The following is a 15511-nucleotide window of genomic DNA, read 5'->3' as shown; positions in this document are numbered from 1 at the left end:
TTACTGTCTGGCCAGACTTTTGTAGGAGGTCAAGAGGTCCAATATACAAGTGCTGGTACCTAAGATTGAAGAACTGAACAGTGAGCAGCGGCTCCTGGAGCGAGACGGTTCTTCCAATCACTGACAGTGAAGAACCGTCTCGCTCCAGGAACCACCGCTCACTGTAGTAACGATATTCAATGAGCCTGATTCGCCATGTTTTTATGGCGAATTTGTGCTGTTTGGCGAATTTTTGACAAAAACGGTGAATCACCCTATTCAATGACCACATGGCGAATACATTTGAAGGTTTTTTTCGCCATGATTCACCGAGTAGCAATCGCTATCTTTTTATGGAGAAGTGGAATGTGAACTTTTAAAATAAAGTGTTTTGTTTTTTACATTTGGTGTAAAAAAATCAGGAATTTTATTCTGAGGAGGGGCATGCTATTTTTATTCATGTGCTGTAAGCACATGAATATATATTTAATTTAAAAAAAAATATATATATATATTTTTTTTACACAGCAGCCAGCAGGGGGCGCCGGAGCCGAGCCGCTCATTACATATTCATATATTCACTGCACCCGATCGTTACGATCGGGTATAGTGAATATATGGTCCCCTGCTGGCACCCCCGGGGGGCAGCCTGTGCTGCCTGGCACCCGGGGAGCCCACCTCCCCCCCACAAACGTTCTGGGGCAGGCAGAGAGACTTCCATCTCTCTGCCTGCCACCGTCCTCAGGCTCCCTGCGGTATTCGCCGCAGGAGCTCATATTCGCCAGTCAGGGGCAGGGAGTTGAATACCAGAGCCCGCCGGCTCCGGAACGTGGCGAATGTGCAGCGAATCCTAAAAAGGATTCGCTGCACCTCGCAGGTATTCTCATTGAATACCGCCCTCACTGCTCGCTCAGTCACAGGCACAGCAGTCACACAGGCGCCGGGACGAAGTGCCGAATGAATCAATCTTAAAGAGCCATTTAAAAGAAGCTCTCAGAGCCGATCACGGAAAAGAGCAGCGTTGCCCATCTTTACTGTCACCTTCCAACTTGCCAGGTGTAAAGGACACCTCACTCGTCATAATAAACAGGCAGATGCTCACACGTATGCTTACGTTTACAATACAGGTACTGTGCACACAAAGGAAACTTTAATCCTCACTGTCCTCCACATAAGTAACAAGGGCAATGACTGAGTATCCAAACAATTATAATACAAATTCCTAAAACTTGGTGGCACACAGGATGGTATAATGGCACAAACGGAAAACACCTCAGACAGAACCCAGGTAATGGAACGCGTATAACTAAACATCAGCTGTGTTACCTCCAAGAACAGACACTATAATCAACGCGTTTTGACGATCTGCTGTGCCTTTTTCAAAATGAGTGTCCCAGTAATGATGCGTAGATGCTGACTGATGGCCTGTGCAGGCTCTCACTTATTATAGCCTCCCCCAGTCACGTGCCTATGGGAAATTCACCACTGATATAATATCTGTATGAGGCCAGTTTACAAAGCTGCAAATCATGTGCAAAAGCTGCAGACTGCAGTCCCCATTATTCTCAATAACAGCGAACACCAGCTGCTCTAACCTGAGAGAGAGTAATGCCGGAGAATCACCTTCAGATCCCTCCAGGAGAGCCTCCATATACTGTACCTCCTCTCTCTTTTAAATGCATGCAGTCAGTGGCGTAACTATAGTCCCGCAGCCCCCGCGGTGGCGGGGAGGCGCTAAGAAGGTGTGGGCGCCGGGGGGTCTGCGGGGCTATAGTTACCTGCTGGTGTCCGCCCACCGGCGCTTCTGGGTGCGGGGAGCCGGGCGGCTGGCTACTCCTGTGCCGGGTTTTCCGGCTAGCTGTCAGTGTGGCCAGGCCGCTCCCCCTGCTGCTGCCGGCCGCCGGGTAGGTGAGACGCGTCTCCTACTTTTAAACATGCTCCCCACACTGCCTGCCTGGCTTCCCGGCTGCCAGCGACGCGCACCCCGCCTGCTGTTACCTCCTGCCGCTGGCGCTTCTGTCCTGCCGGCTGCTAACAGAAAGTGACACACGGCAGCCATTTTCCGAGTGTCACTTTTTATTAGCAGCCAGAGCCGGGGACCCGTCAGAAGTGCCAGCGCTAGGAGGTACCGGCCGCGGAGGGTACGGGGGGGAGGGGCGCTGCCTCAATTTGTGGCAGGGGGGAGAAAAATTAGTAGTTACGCCACTGCATGCAGTATATGCACTGCACTAGCTGACAGGAAAGTGATAGCCATTGCTATATTGTAGAACTCTTATGTATAGGATTCTATCTGAGCTGTGTTTGATAAATATGGACAAAATATTATTTATTAGGACTAGGAATTGATACCGTCAGGACCTTCCCTCTGTTCAGAGCAAAAAAGCAGGCAACGAAGATAGTCAAGAACCAACTACATCCTGGCCATAGCTTGTGTAACCTGCTGCCATCAGGCAGATGCTACAGGGCCATTCCCACCAGAAGCCTAAAAAGTTTCTTCCCTCAAGCGGTTCACCTGGTGACATATGAACTCCTGAACATCTCGCTGTCTAGCCGCGCCATAACCCTCTGCACATAATCTAACACAGTGTCCCTGCGGAATATCTTTCTGTATGACATGTCCCCCCACCTGCTTATGGGTCATTGGGTCACCACCAAATGGTCGACACCACTAGGTCGACATGCAGAAAGGTCTACATAATGACCCTGTCGACCTAACCTATGTCGACCTTAAGTCATGTCGACCTAGTGCTTGTCCACTGATCCATACCCCTGTTTATACTGTATACTATTTAATTGTTACCCTCCTGGCTGCTGCACAGCAAACCAAAAACAAATTCCTAGTATATGCAAGTATACCTGGCCAATAAATGTGATTCTGATTCATTGCTAGGAACCACTTATAAATCCCACTGAGCAGTATGAATGATTAATACAGAGGGCGGGATGTTATAACATCCGCGGCCCCCCTTCGCCGGACATCGCATTTTTAATAACGGCATATGCTATAACATATGCCGTTATTCATGCAAGGGACAGCTCTTGCGGTAAGAGCTGTCCCTTGCGATGCGGTGCCGGCACTGGACTTCCGGGTCTGTGACCCGGGAGTCCATCTGCGCATGCGCAGACCCCGGCGCCGGCCGCAGGGCACGCTGGGAGGGATCCGTGACGGATCCCTCAAACAGCGCTGCGGTAAGAAGCCCATAGGCTTCTGCAGGGATTCGCCAGCTTTAGCTGGCGATTCCCTCCGCAGCGCTGACACTGCGGAGGCGCCATATAGCATATAGAAATGCGGTAGAAACCCCGAAAACGGGGTTTTTACCGCATTTCTGCTATATAGCATCCCGCCCAGAGAGTAAATAGAAGGTTAACCTATGGCCAACATCACAGTGCAATCACAGACTGACCTGTTACATAGCCATTAGTAACTGTGCCGTGCCATCTCTGTGACATAATCATAATACATAAAATACACATTGGATCAGAGACAGATGGGCTGCACATAAGATAAATCGTATGTGCAGCCGTCAGTGGCACATCACGGGGGCTTTTTAGCACCCACAATGCATCGCATCTAATCCCCGAGCAGAGAAGCACTGTGCAGAATAGGCGCTATGCCTGCTCTGCAGCTAATGGCAGGCGGCGGACAGCACGTGGCATTAGTTTTAAAAAACCCATTCAAAAGAATGGGCAGTCGCTGATTCGCTGAGAGACCTCTCTCAGCCAATCAGTGGCTGTCCATTCTTTTGAATGTGTATTTCTAAATTTTCTTGCCTCCCACCTTCAGCTCCCCAATATAAATCCCATGCAATTTATCACAAATAAAAATGGCACATCAAGTGCCAGATCCTACAGTATGTGAGCCTCCTGGGGAGCTGCCGGGGGAGCTTAGGGGAAATAGGGTCCAACTTGCCTTAGGACAAGTCTGACAAGTGTATTGGGGCCTTTAGGTTGACAGGAGTATTTCACGTTTTTTTGGGAGGTGTTTATATTGGCAGTTAGAGGCCGACTTAGGGACAGGATACCCACGTACAGTACAACGAACTTTCTTTAGGCTGGTAATTGTTCTATATTTGTGCTAAAATCTAGGGAGGGCAGCCTAAACCTCTTACTTATCTAGGGATTTTCCACTTCTTGGAACATGTTGTCATTTTATTCATGTTTATGTGTCAATATACTTAATCACTTTCCGTTCCTTTTTTGCCAAACTCAGTAACACTGTGAATGCTTTCCCACTTAAACACCTTTTACACCAGTGATTTTCAAATTTTTCCAACTCGAGTTACACCTAGAAGACTTTAAAATTGCCAAGGCACACCATCAGAACCCCACAGGGGAAAAACACACACAGTGGAACCCACAGTAATTAAACAAACAGTGCCCTCCACAGTAGTACAAATAAAAATAAGTACAAATACAAGTAATTCACTCAATGTGCATAATAAAAGGTTAATGCCAGGCCCTATGGTAGGTACAGTAGGTGGTGTCTTTAAAATGATGGGTCTATAAGCTTCTCCCCCAGTACAGGATAATGACAGTGCTGTTCTTTAAAAAAAAACAGTCCCCATGTAGCCAAGTGTACATATAGCGCTTACCCTTACCACTGGACCGGACTACACTTCCATGGTAAAAGCGCTGAATGCTTTTCTCATGTGTGGGTCCCAACTGCAGCAGCCTATCAGCTGGCTGAGCCAGGAGTTGCGGCTCCAGGTATTTGGTGTGTGCCACTGCCTCCTTCCTCGTTGGTGGAACACAAGTGGAGTGTACAAGCGGCTACTTTCCCCTCAATGTACAGCGGTATCCAGTTCCCACAGCAGCAGGAATCGTGTGTGGAAGGTTCCTCCAATGTATTTCGCTCTTTAGGCCCTGACCGGTCTTGCTGGTGGCAGCGGGTCTGTGCGGTGGTTGCGGATGGCGGCACACCTAGCAACTGCTCGCAGCACACTAGTGTGCCCCGGCACACCAGCTGAAAAGGGCTGTTTTACGCCATTGTTTAAACCTGTGCTATTGCTGGGTTGACCAGGCTGTGACTCAGTGTAAATGGTTTCACCTAAAAATAACCCAGGTTCAGTGATCCAGCAATCCAACTGGGGTAGCAAGCAGGTTTGCAACCGGGTTATAGGGCAATATAAATGGGTGACCGGGGTCATCCAACCTAGGACCTGTTACAGGCCTATAGAGAGCCAGCTTACCGGGGCTTGGAGATGATGTCAACTCCAAGTGCCTGCAGAGGGAAGATGTTAACCCTTTCAGTGGTGTTTTTTTTTTTTTTTTCAGGGAGCGCTCCCTACTGGGCGATGTTTTTCCTGGGGAGCAATCCCTATAAAAGCAGCGCTGCACGGCAAAAATACTGGCAATCCTGAGAATTTTCCGGGCTTGCCAGTCTGGGCATTAAGGCATAGACCTGAAAATTCTCGGGATTACCAGGGAAGGGGTTAATACGGTTTTAAGACGCTGTGGCTTGAAACCAGTGTTCATTAACCCGTACTGGATCCGGGTTGGTAGTGTAAAAAGTATTATTCATATAGATGGAACAATTGCCACTTTGTATATTTTAGGTTTGTAAATTTTAGGTTTGTAAGTCCAATCATTTTGGAGCATTTTCTATGTTATATTAATAGATGCGACAAAAGTTACGTTTAGGAATATCTGTCCCATTATAGGAACAGAGGTAGATTTCCAGATGTGATGTGTGATAAAATTGCCCCAATTCGCAATGAGATAATTCATTATATCACATGGATGTATCAATTATTGCACGCAGGGACAGAGCTTGTGAGAAACGCTGTCCCTTCATATGCACTCTGCAGACTTTTTATATATATTTATTTATTTTGTGAATGTATGTATTGTTCCCTCTAAGCTTCTTTTGCAGGGCATTATGGTGTGTGGTATAATGTGTAAGAGGCATTAGAGTGTGTGCCATAATGTGTAATTGTCATTACAACAGAATATGTAATGGGCATAGCAGAGTATGACAATGTTTAATGGGCGTAATCCTAGTGCAGTGTGCAATTTTTTATATCTGTTTTTGTTTTTTGTTTCTAATTTAAATTTTTAATATAAAAAGTGCCCTGCCCGGTGGTCATCAACCTGCCCTAAAAATATCCCAGAGTAAACACTAGTATGTGCTAAGCATATGCTGCTGCCAATTCTTACGTCCATCCCTGAAAGAGCCCCTTAATAAATTTCAGTAAAAAAAAAATAATGTTAATAAATATGTCCCTTAGAGAGTCAGAGCTTTGCCCTCATTCAAAAGATGTGTGTGTGCATGGAACTGCTGGCCCATAACTAGGAACCTTCAGTGGAGATGTACTGTATAAAGGTGACCAATCATCTTGTGAGTGGTATGTACCATTCTCCACTTACATTGCCGATACTAATCACATATGTACTAACAGTATCGCAAAGGGCAGCTCTCCTGATAAGAGCTGCCTTTTGTGATGTCTGCCGGTTCCTGGACTTCTGGGTTTATGACCCGTTAATGCATGGGCGCATGCACAGAGGGACGTCGTCGGGGATGCTGGGAGGAATCCGATCGGAAGTACTGATGCGGAAAGAAGCCCAAAGGGTTATGTAGGGTAACCCGGCATCTGGTTCTTAGTACATATGGAAAATGCTGCAAATCGCCGAAACAGGGTTTTTACAGCATTTTCTGGGTAGTACATCCCGCCCTGTGTCATTTGAAAGACACAAGCTCTCCAAGGCTTGATACATCTCTCCCACTGTCACCAGTTTTTTTTCTGTGGAGCTCACAGCATGTCAAGATCAGAGTTCTAGAGGAACAGTGTACAGGGCTCTGTGGTACAATGGGTGTGGATCATATTGTCTACAACAACTAGGTCGACAAGCAGTGGGTCGACACCACTAGGTCCACATACAGCAAGGTCGACATGGGTGTAGGTCGACATGGGACAAGGTCGACATGGGTTAAGTCGACAGGGTCATTAGGTCAACATGGGCAAGGTCGACAGTCAAAATGTCGACATGGGATTTTTCACAGTTTTTTGACCCGAATATCGAGACTGTCGACATGAACACATTTTAAAGTGCACCGCATCCCCTCACATCCCTCGGTACACTATTTTATTCTCCCACCATGCCCTAGTAGATGGTAGGGCATGAATTACCGCCTGTTAGGATGTCGGCTCAAAAAACTGTGAAAATGTCAACATTTTTTCCTGTTGACCTTGCCCATGTCGACCTAATGCTTGTGTCGACTTAATGACCTGTCGACCTAGACCCATGTCGACCAAGTTGTTGTAGACAATATGACTGTATCCCGGTACAGTGCCCTATAATGGTATCCTCTCTCAGAGGGGGACACATTTACATAAAGTACAGTAAGCAGTATCTCTACTCACAGTCGGTATAAGTACTATGGGAGAAATAAGACACATTTCATGGGACAACTTTGGGGATATATTTTTCTTTCACAATGCATGATTAGGAAGGAAGGCATACGTATAATAGTGAGGCGTACAATAGTAAGACGTATAATAGTTTCTGAATTTCCAAGCAAGTGATGAGCACAGCACCAGTACTGTACTGTACACCAAGAAGCGCCTGGCAAGGGGAAGCTGGTACATGGCAGTAGTGAACCATAGCAAGGATTAATGTACTGCACGGATTCATTGTTCTTGCCCAACCTGATAATATTTAGAGAAGAAGAGTAGTACTGTATAGTGGAAATACACATGAAATGTCTACATAATCATGTTCCAAATCAAACTTAGCTTATTATGTAAATAAAGGGTAACTGTGCATACTACAACGAGCAAACTTTGGTGCTGCAGTTTTTGGATGACTACAAGCCCCAGCATACTACAATGAGCAGTACTCTTGCTGTTGCATGTAGCTGGCACATAAATGAACAACAAACAAAATAAGCTTCTCTATAATATAAATGACGAGAGGGTTACATGTCCAGTTTAATCCCAGTCCTCACCAGGAGACAAGGGGTGTGGAGGGTAACCTTACCGTGTCGCTGTGTGGCTGGCTTGCACCCCGTTATTGGCTGTCAGGACTGATCAGCGTGTGTCACTCTGCGCTGCATTGTCGCACCAGCTGCGTGCGTCTAAGCGCAGCACTAACTAACTTTCCGACAGGTCTTATTTTCGCTTTCACCCTGATGAGGGCGGAGGATGGAAAGAAGCGCTCTGCTGCGATTGATTTGTAAGTAGGCTGCTCGGGGCGGGGGAAAGGCCATAGGAAAGGAAACAGAAATCGGCAGCAGCCTGGAAGCTATGTAAAGTACACCATCATCAGTGACAGTGTGCAACTCCTGACATGTACAACATGTACACGACAGTACAACTAGCCCACAGCAACTACCGAGTCACAGGGTCCAGTAACTGACTGCACCACTAGGGGGCACTAGTAACATGTTAGCTATTTTTATTGTATCTAGTTTGAATATGCTGAACCCATGTTATTTTTGTTTGTAGATGCTTAATAAGAGTACCACTGTGATATCGCTCATTATTATCTCTTATATATTTGGCTACATCTGTCAGTGTGTGAGTGTCTATAATGCTGGGTGGAGCCTCTGACTCCACCCACACACACTCACAAAGTGACAAAGAACCAGCCCACAGTGCCAGACACCCTCTGCCTCCTCATGCTGCCAGGACACTTCTACTCCACAGTCACCAGGTGAGCGGCAGGTCTGCCTGCACCCACCCCCCCCCCCCCTCTGCCAGCACCCCCCTCCCGCAACTCGCGTGCCCCCCGCGCCCCCCCTGACGATTCACGCCCCCCCCCACGACCCCCTCCCGCGATTCACGGCACTCCCTGCGACGCCCTCCCGCGATTCACGGCACCCCCTGCGACACCCCCTCCCGCGATTCACGGCACCCCCGCGACCCCCCCTCCCGCGAATTCGCGGGGCCACCGCCCGCGACCCCCTCACGCGATTCGCAGCACCTCCCCGCGACCCCCCTCCCGCGATTCACGGGCACCCCCGTGCCCCCCTCCCCGCAATTTGCGGACCCCTGCCCCCTCCCGCTATTCGTGCATCCCCCCTCCCGCGATTCACGGGCCCCCCCTCCTGCGATTTGCGGACCCCCCCTTCCGCGATTCACGGCACCCCTGCGGCCCCCCTCCCATGATTCGCGACCCCCCCTCACGCGATTCATGCCACCCCTGCGCCCCCTCTCCCGCGATTCTTTGATAAAGCTGCCTGGAGCAGCAAAACCGGTCAGGATTTCTGCCTCACCCACCCCACCACCTACCTAGGTGAACCACTCTGAGGATATTACTCCTTTACAGCCTGGAAGGTCCACCACCAGATTCACTGGCTTCCCACTCCGAGGAAATTATTCCAAATATTCTTTTTCCGGAAGTCCAACACCAGCTTCACTGGCCCTCCGCTCATTCCATTGGATTACAAATATCTCTGCACAAATAGTAGAGGTTGAGGACACCCGCCTATAACATCTGGCAACAGGAGTTGGTGATTCGTGCCATCTTTGGCCACTCCTGGCATCTACATCTCTGTGCCCTCCCTCCATACTGCAGCTTGGGGACCGTATCTACACCACCTCTTGGACATTCCGGTTCATCCCCACCACCAAGTGGGCGCCATCTGTGCACATCCTCTGGACATTTAGGACTTCCAGGGTCTTCCCCCCATGTGGTTCGGTATGGTGAGATGTTATTGATATTTTTATCGTTTACATTTATCATTGTTCATTGTTTTTAGCCTCTCTGGCTCCATATATTTTAGAAATTGTATTAAATTGTTATAGATCTAACCAATCTTCCATTTTTTCATTTTTAATTGCTCTTATTGCACATCAACAGTACCTCAATCAGCGCTGCCCACCCCCTTCTTTTTGTCTTTTTGTCTACCATTTTGTACAGGACTAACTACCCTGTCCTAGGGCAGCTGCTCAGAAAAACCACTCAGTCAGGCGCACCTGTTCCTGAATCACCCAGTGTGATCCAGGTTCACCCCCCCTTTTTTTCCAGATATAATGGATGACAACAATCGATGGTTATCCAAGTAATATTTTACTACTATCGATGGCAGGGTGCAAAATCAGCATCAATGCCAACCATCGATGGCGTCTGCACCAATGCCCATCCCTACTCTGCAACAGGCAAAAACCTTTACTACCCTCTCTGACTCAGGGCCACCGTCCTGTACTCCTGTGCTGCCACGCTGGACACTCACCCACTGGCAGAAGCTGCACAGTGTCCCCCACCCTCCTCTTTAGTCCCCCTTATGCCCACACACCCCTATCACTACCCAGCCTCCTGTTTTCCTGTGTCGTGACCTCCGCCAGTGGGGAGCAGCTGACTCAAAAACACCCTACTATACTATTGCACACACACACACACACATCTAAACAACACGCACCCCCCCACACCCACAAATGTCACTTTACCTTCCACACTATCAATGTACATCTTACTCTGTAACCGTTTTTTTATTAAACAAAACAATACACACCCCCTTCTAAATCATATGCTCTCTATTTAACACAATTCACCTATAACTCAAGTTGCAATACAGGCCATCTTTCAATTCTAACCATATTTCTCACAATACAAACGTTCTCAAATTAAGGGGGCGCAGTGACGGTGTGAAGAGCGCCCGTAGGGCGCGATGAATCACCTAGTTATAATATACCCTCCAACATGACCCATTGCATTCGGTACACAATGCTCTGTTCCCTCTTAATGTATGATTGCCATCACCTGTGTGGAACTAGGTAATTGACGAGAAGGGTGTTTCAACTCAGGTGACGGCACTCATATATTATGAGGGAAGTCCAGGAACAGAGCATTGTGTACGGAATGCAATGGGTCATGTTGGAGGGTATGTTATTATGGTACTTGTTTCCTAGAACGGCACCCAGATTTCCTACGTACGCAAACGTAGGGAAATCGCATTGCGTGGGCCATTTTAGTGCCGTGCGATGCGATTTTTTTCATGTAATTTATTCACTGCTCTGTGTGCCCCAGGGGATCGCATCGCATTGCACTCCCGCAAAATTGCATGCGATTTTAGAGGGTGTGCGATGCCATTACATTAGCTATACAATAATATCATTGTATGACATACAATGATGTTTTACACACCCCCCTACTATCCACGCCACCCCGAAGCGTGGCGAGTGTAGCGGAACGCGTCCTCCAACGTTTTCATACCCGCACTATCCACGTCGGCATGGAGTTGATTTTATATAGTGTCTGAAGCGTGGCGAGCGGATGCGGATTACTTTTACATGTATTCCGGGTGCGCTCGCTGCGCTCGCCACACTATGTAATATCAACTCCACGCCGACGTGGATAGTGGGGGTATGAAAAAGTCACAGGACGTGTTCCGCCGCCACTCACCACGCTTCAGGGTGGCGTGGATTGTGGGGGGTACGTAAAACCTCTTTTGGTACTTGTGGAGTATCACGGCTCCCACGATGGCCATCGCACGGGAAAAAATCGCATGCGATTTGATCGCATCGCATGCGATTGCATGCGATTTTTAACAGAAAAGCATCCAAATGCATTGAAATTAGTATGAAACATGTTCAATGGCCCCCAAATGTCATTTTTGAGGCTGTACCACCCCCACTATCAACGCGAACACGAAGCTTGGCAAGCGCAGCGAGCCCGCGAGGGTAGGCAGTACGCGTCCTATGACCTTTTCATACCCCCACTATCCACATCGGCGTGGAGTTGAGAATAGAAAGTGTGGCGAGCGCAGCGAGCCACCGAGCCCGAAGCGTGGCGAGCGGACACAGATACCTTCACAGGTATACGAGTCCCCTCGCCACGCTTCGGGCTCGGTGGCTCGCCACACTTTCTATTCTCAACTCCATGCCGACGTGGATAGTGGGGATATGAAAAGGTCGTAGGACGCGTACGGCCACCCCTCGCGGGCTCGCTGCGCTCGCCACGCTTCGGGTTCACGTTGATAGTGGGGGTGTTACAGCCTCAAAAATGACATTTGGGGGCCATTGAACATGTTTCATACTAATTGCAATGCATTTGGATGCTTTTCTGTTAAAAAACGTATGCGATCGCATGCGATGCGATCGCATCCGATGCGATCGTATGCGATTTGGTAAAAACCTGCAAAAATCGCATCCAATCGCATGCCACTATATATGGCATGCGATGACATGCAATGGGAGCCGTGATAATCCACAAGTACCCCTCTTTTTATTACATACAATCATATTATTGTTTTGCTAATGTGATGATCACATTGCTAATGCGATCGCATGCGATTTTGCAGGAGGTGCGATTCGATGCGATCCCCTGGGGCACACAGAGCAGTGAATAAATTACATTTAAAAATTGCATCATATCGCACGGCACTAAAATGGCCCATGCGATGCAATGCGATTTCCCTACGCAGAATAGTCCACTAAGCAAATAGCTTAGTAGGCGCCATTCTAGCAAACAAGTACCGTTATTATTATTATTTTTATGATAGGAAAGATAACCTACCACAATTTACACTGGTGGATTCAGACAGAAATCTTCTGGGGTGACAGCAGAAACGATACTTCCTCATCTTTGCGGCCACAGCTTACGCTACGGAACTTACGTAGGAATATTTGCGCACCACCAACCTGGGTCCACGCCACCACCATGGGTCCACGCCACTATCTATTATTACCTTTAGTAAAGTTGTGGCTTGCAAAGCGTGGCGAGGGAACGATGATGCTATTCTGAAAGCGGCTAACGTAACTGGCGTAAGCGGTGGCGGTAAAGATGAGGAAGTACCACAGAAACAAAGTACTTTTGACAGTAGGACAATAAATCAATATTCTTTTATTCTTCTTTCAACTACTGGATTTTCTATATTTTCATTGGAATAAAATGGATTCAGCATGATATTCCGCGGCCATGTTTGGCTGCACATGTTGCAACTTAACACAGTGGTGTGTGAGGGAAAATTATCGCTCGATATTACTGGCTGTGCAGTACAAAGCTTCGTCCGACCTTTTCAGTGGCACTTCATGGCCTGTGAATTTCCCCATTTTTAGGAAAGATCAGGGGCCAAATGTAATAGGGTGTGAGAATCAAAAAGTGAGAGATTTTGGGAGTTTTCCTACCTTTTTTTTAAAGCGGCAATCATTTACACTGAAAAAAACAACAACAGGTTGATATTGCCATGCAATTGATTGCCGGTTTAAACAAAAAAATGGAAAAACTAACAAAATCTCTTTCTGATTCTCACACCTTGGGCCTTATTTTGGTTCATTCTTTCTGACAAAATCCTTCTTAGATGGACAAAACCATGTGCACTGCAGGGGGGGCAGATGTAACATGTGCAGAGAGAATTAGATTTGGGTGAGTAATTTTGTTTCTGTGCAGGGAAAATACTGACTGCTTTATTTTTACACTGCAATATAGATCTCACTTTGAAGTAAAACCCCACCCAAATCTAATTCTCTCTGCACATGTTACATCTGCCCCACCTGCAGTGCACATGGTTTTGCCCATCTAAGAAGGATTTTGTCAAAAAGAATGAACCAAAATAAGGCCCCTTATTACATTTGGTCCTAGGATTCCATTAGGACTAATAATCATTTTAGAGTTTGGGTTAAGCTTATGATTATAAGGTTGGGTTAGGGCCCAAACTATGAATAGATTTAGAGTTGAATCTTGGGGCAGGGTTATATTTAGGGCTTAGGTTTATGGTAAGACTACAGAAAGGTCAGAAGATATTATTTTGTGCATGTTGCTATGTCAATGTGCATGGGGAACAATTTGCTACCCTCGAACCTAGTGGGTTCTTAAAAATAATAAAGCACTCACAGGGCTTTTGAATAATTTATTTTCTAAATCCCATTTCAGAGAAGGGTGAGACGTATTAGAAATATCTTTCAGCATAAAACAGCTATATATATATATATATATATATATATATATATATATATGAAATGCAAAAAAATAAAACAAATAATAAAATATAGACGACTGGACATACCCTTGACACTGCAATCTGTAAACAAACTTTTTCCACCTCAAGAACTAATACCTCTTTTTTCCATTAAAATCAGGATCTGATCCGGGTAACAATACGGTTTCAAGCCATGTCAAAGTGGCAGGTCTTCCTTTTGTTGGCACTTGGAGATGGCGTCATCTCTAGGTGCCAGTGGAAAAGGGGTGCCTTGATGTCGGTGGTATAGCAATACCACAACATACCAAGTGGTGGCTTGGTTGCACCGGCACCTGTTTAATGCAGATCCCATGTGTTCTGGCTGTCCACATAGTATCTGTTGAAAATCTACCTCTAACAATGTCCGCCACCTGTAAGGAGACAGATAGAGGTCCTATTTGACTGAGAAGACAGATGCTAGAGGTCCTCTAGCATGTCAACAAAGTGCAGTATGTGGAAGCACACATCTGTAGGGGTCAGATCGTAGTCCCTATTCATCTATACATGCCTCTAAGACAAATGGTTCTATGTACTAATTGTGCAAAGAGTTTTTGAAATCACAACCAGTGCGCACCCAGGTGTGCAGCAAATGTATAGAAGATACCTAGGAGGTAATTCCACAACCCCTCCAAAATAGAATAAATGGTACAATAGAGGTGATATCTTCAACACTTATGCGCACCACACTTTCATATGTGCAAAGTAAAAGCAAATTTTTCTGAATAGCTTATCTCAAATCAGGTGATCCCAATCTGATCTCTTCTTCAGATCTCTCAATTTAGTGCCATAAAAGAGAGAAGGATATAACAACCATAGCGTAAAACAGTTTAATACAATATTATACACATGGGTTAAAAAACATCAACACGGTCCTTGTAGTAGTTGCAATTACCATATAGGAAGAGAACTAACAGTGAGTTCTCTACATAAGCATAAAACACTTTAAAAGATGATCCACCCAGTCGCTTCAACAAGGAGAAAAGAAAGTCAACACAATTACCAGATCTTATTGAGAACTCAAGGTGGACTCGGTTCTCTGTATAGGCAAAATGTGCGGCTAAGCGCCGTTCCTGGAACTTTGCAGAAGTCCACAAGCGGTGTCAATTTCCTCCTGTCCTTGCTTCTGATGGTGGGTCACTGGGGTCCTTTGTAGGGCGACGCGTTTCGACCACGTCCGTGGTCTTTATCAAGGCAGTAAGAGGCGAGTGTCCATCAGTATCATAAGGCAGATTTTTATAGCACAGGAATACAATAGGCATCCTATCAGAGGCTTCCAAGTTGGACGCCAATGGTGCGTCGCTTCCGCCGTCACGTGATTCACGTCCGCGGGTCCGTCCGCCCATTGGTTAACCTGTGTGGGCATGTTCTGCCCTTCTTAAAGATGGCCGCTATGGTACTTCCTGAAATTACGTATTTTGATCCGCAATGTTATTAGGCTGTCCGTGACGCCCACAGTTGTAAGTCACATGACCGCGGCAGCGACCTCCGTCCTCCCTATTATATTTGTATATTTCAGTTGTTATAGCAACCTATAATCAACCCTCCGTATCTCTGTAAAAAACGTAATAAAAAACATGAATTACAAACACATAAAAACATAACATCTCAGCAGGTTTTACATAGAGTGATTTCTCC

The 15511-nt window shown here is 46.7% G+C and overlaps 1 protein-coding gene across 1 annotated transcript in view; it reads right to left on the bottom strand.

Annotated features, from left to right (window-relative positions):
• TRAF5 (TNF receptor associated factor 5) overlaps positions 1-8256 on the bottom strand; it is a 61573-nt gene extending 53317 nt beyond the window's left edge. The window contains exon 1 of the mRNA XM_083175860.1: positions 7957-8256. The gene's annotated coding sequence lies outside the window, so the exon portion shown is untranslated. The remainder of the gene's footprint in view (positions 1-7956) is intronic.
• Positions 8257-15511: the final 7255 nt, after the last annotated feature.

This window comes from Crinia signifera, chromosome 3, assembly GCF_055691185.1.
Source record: "Crinia signifera chromosome 3, ASM5569118v1, whole genome shotgun sequence".
In the NCBI taxonomy this organism is placed as follows: domain Eukaryota; kingdom Metazoa; phylum Chordata; class Amphibia; order Anura; family Myobatrachidae; genus Crinia; species Crinia signifera.
Note: the sequence above shows the minus strand (reverse complement) of the source record. Positions and strands in the feature narration are given on the sequence as shown.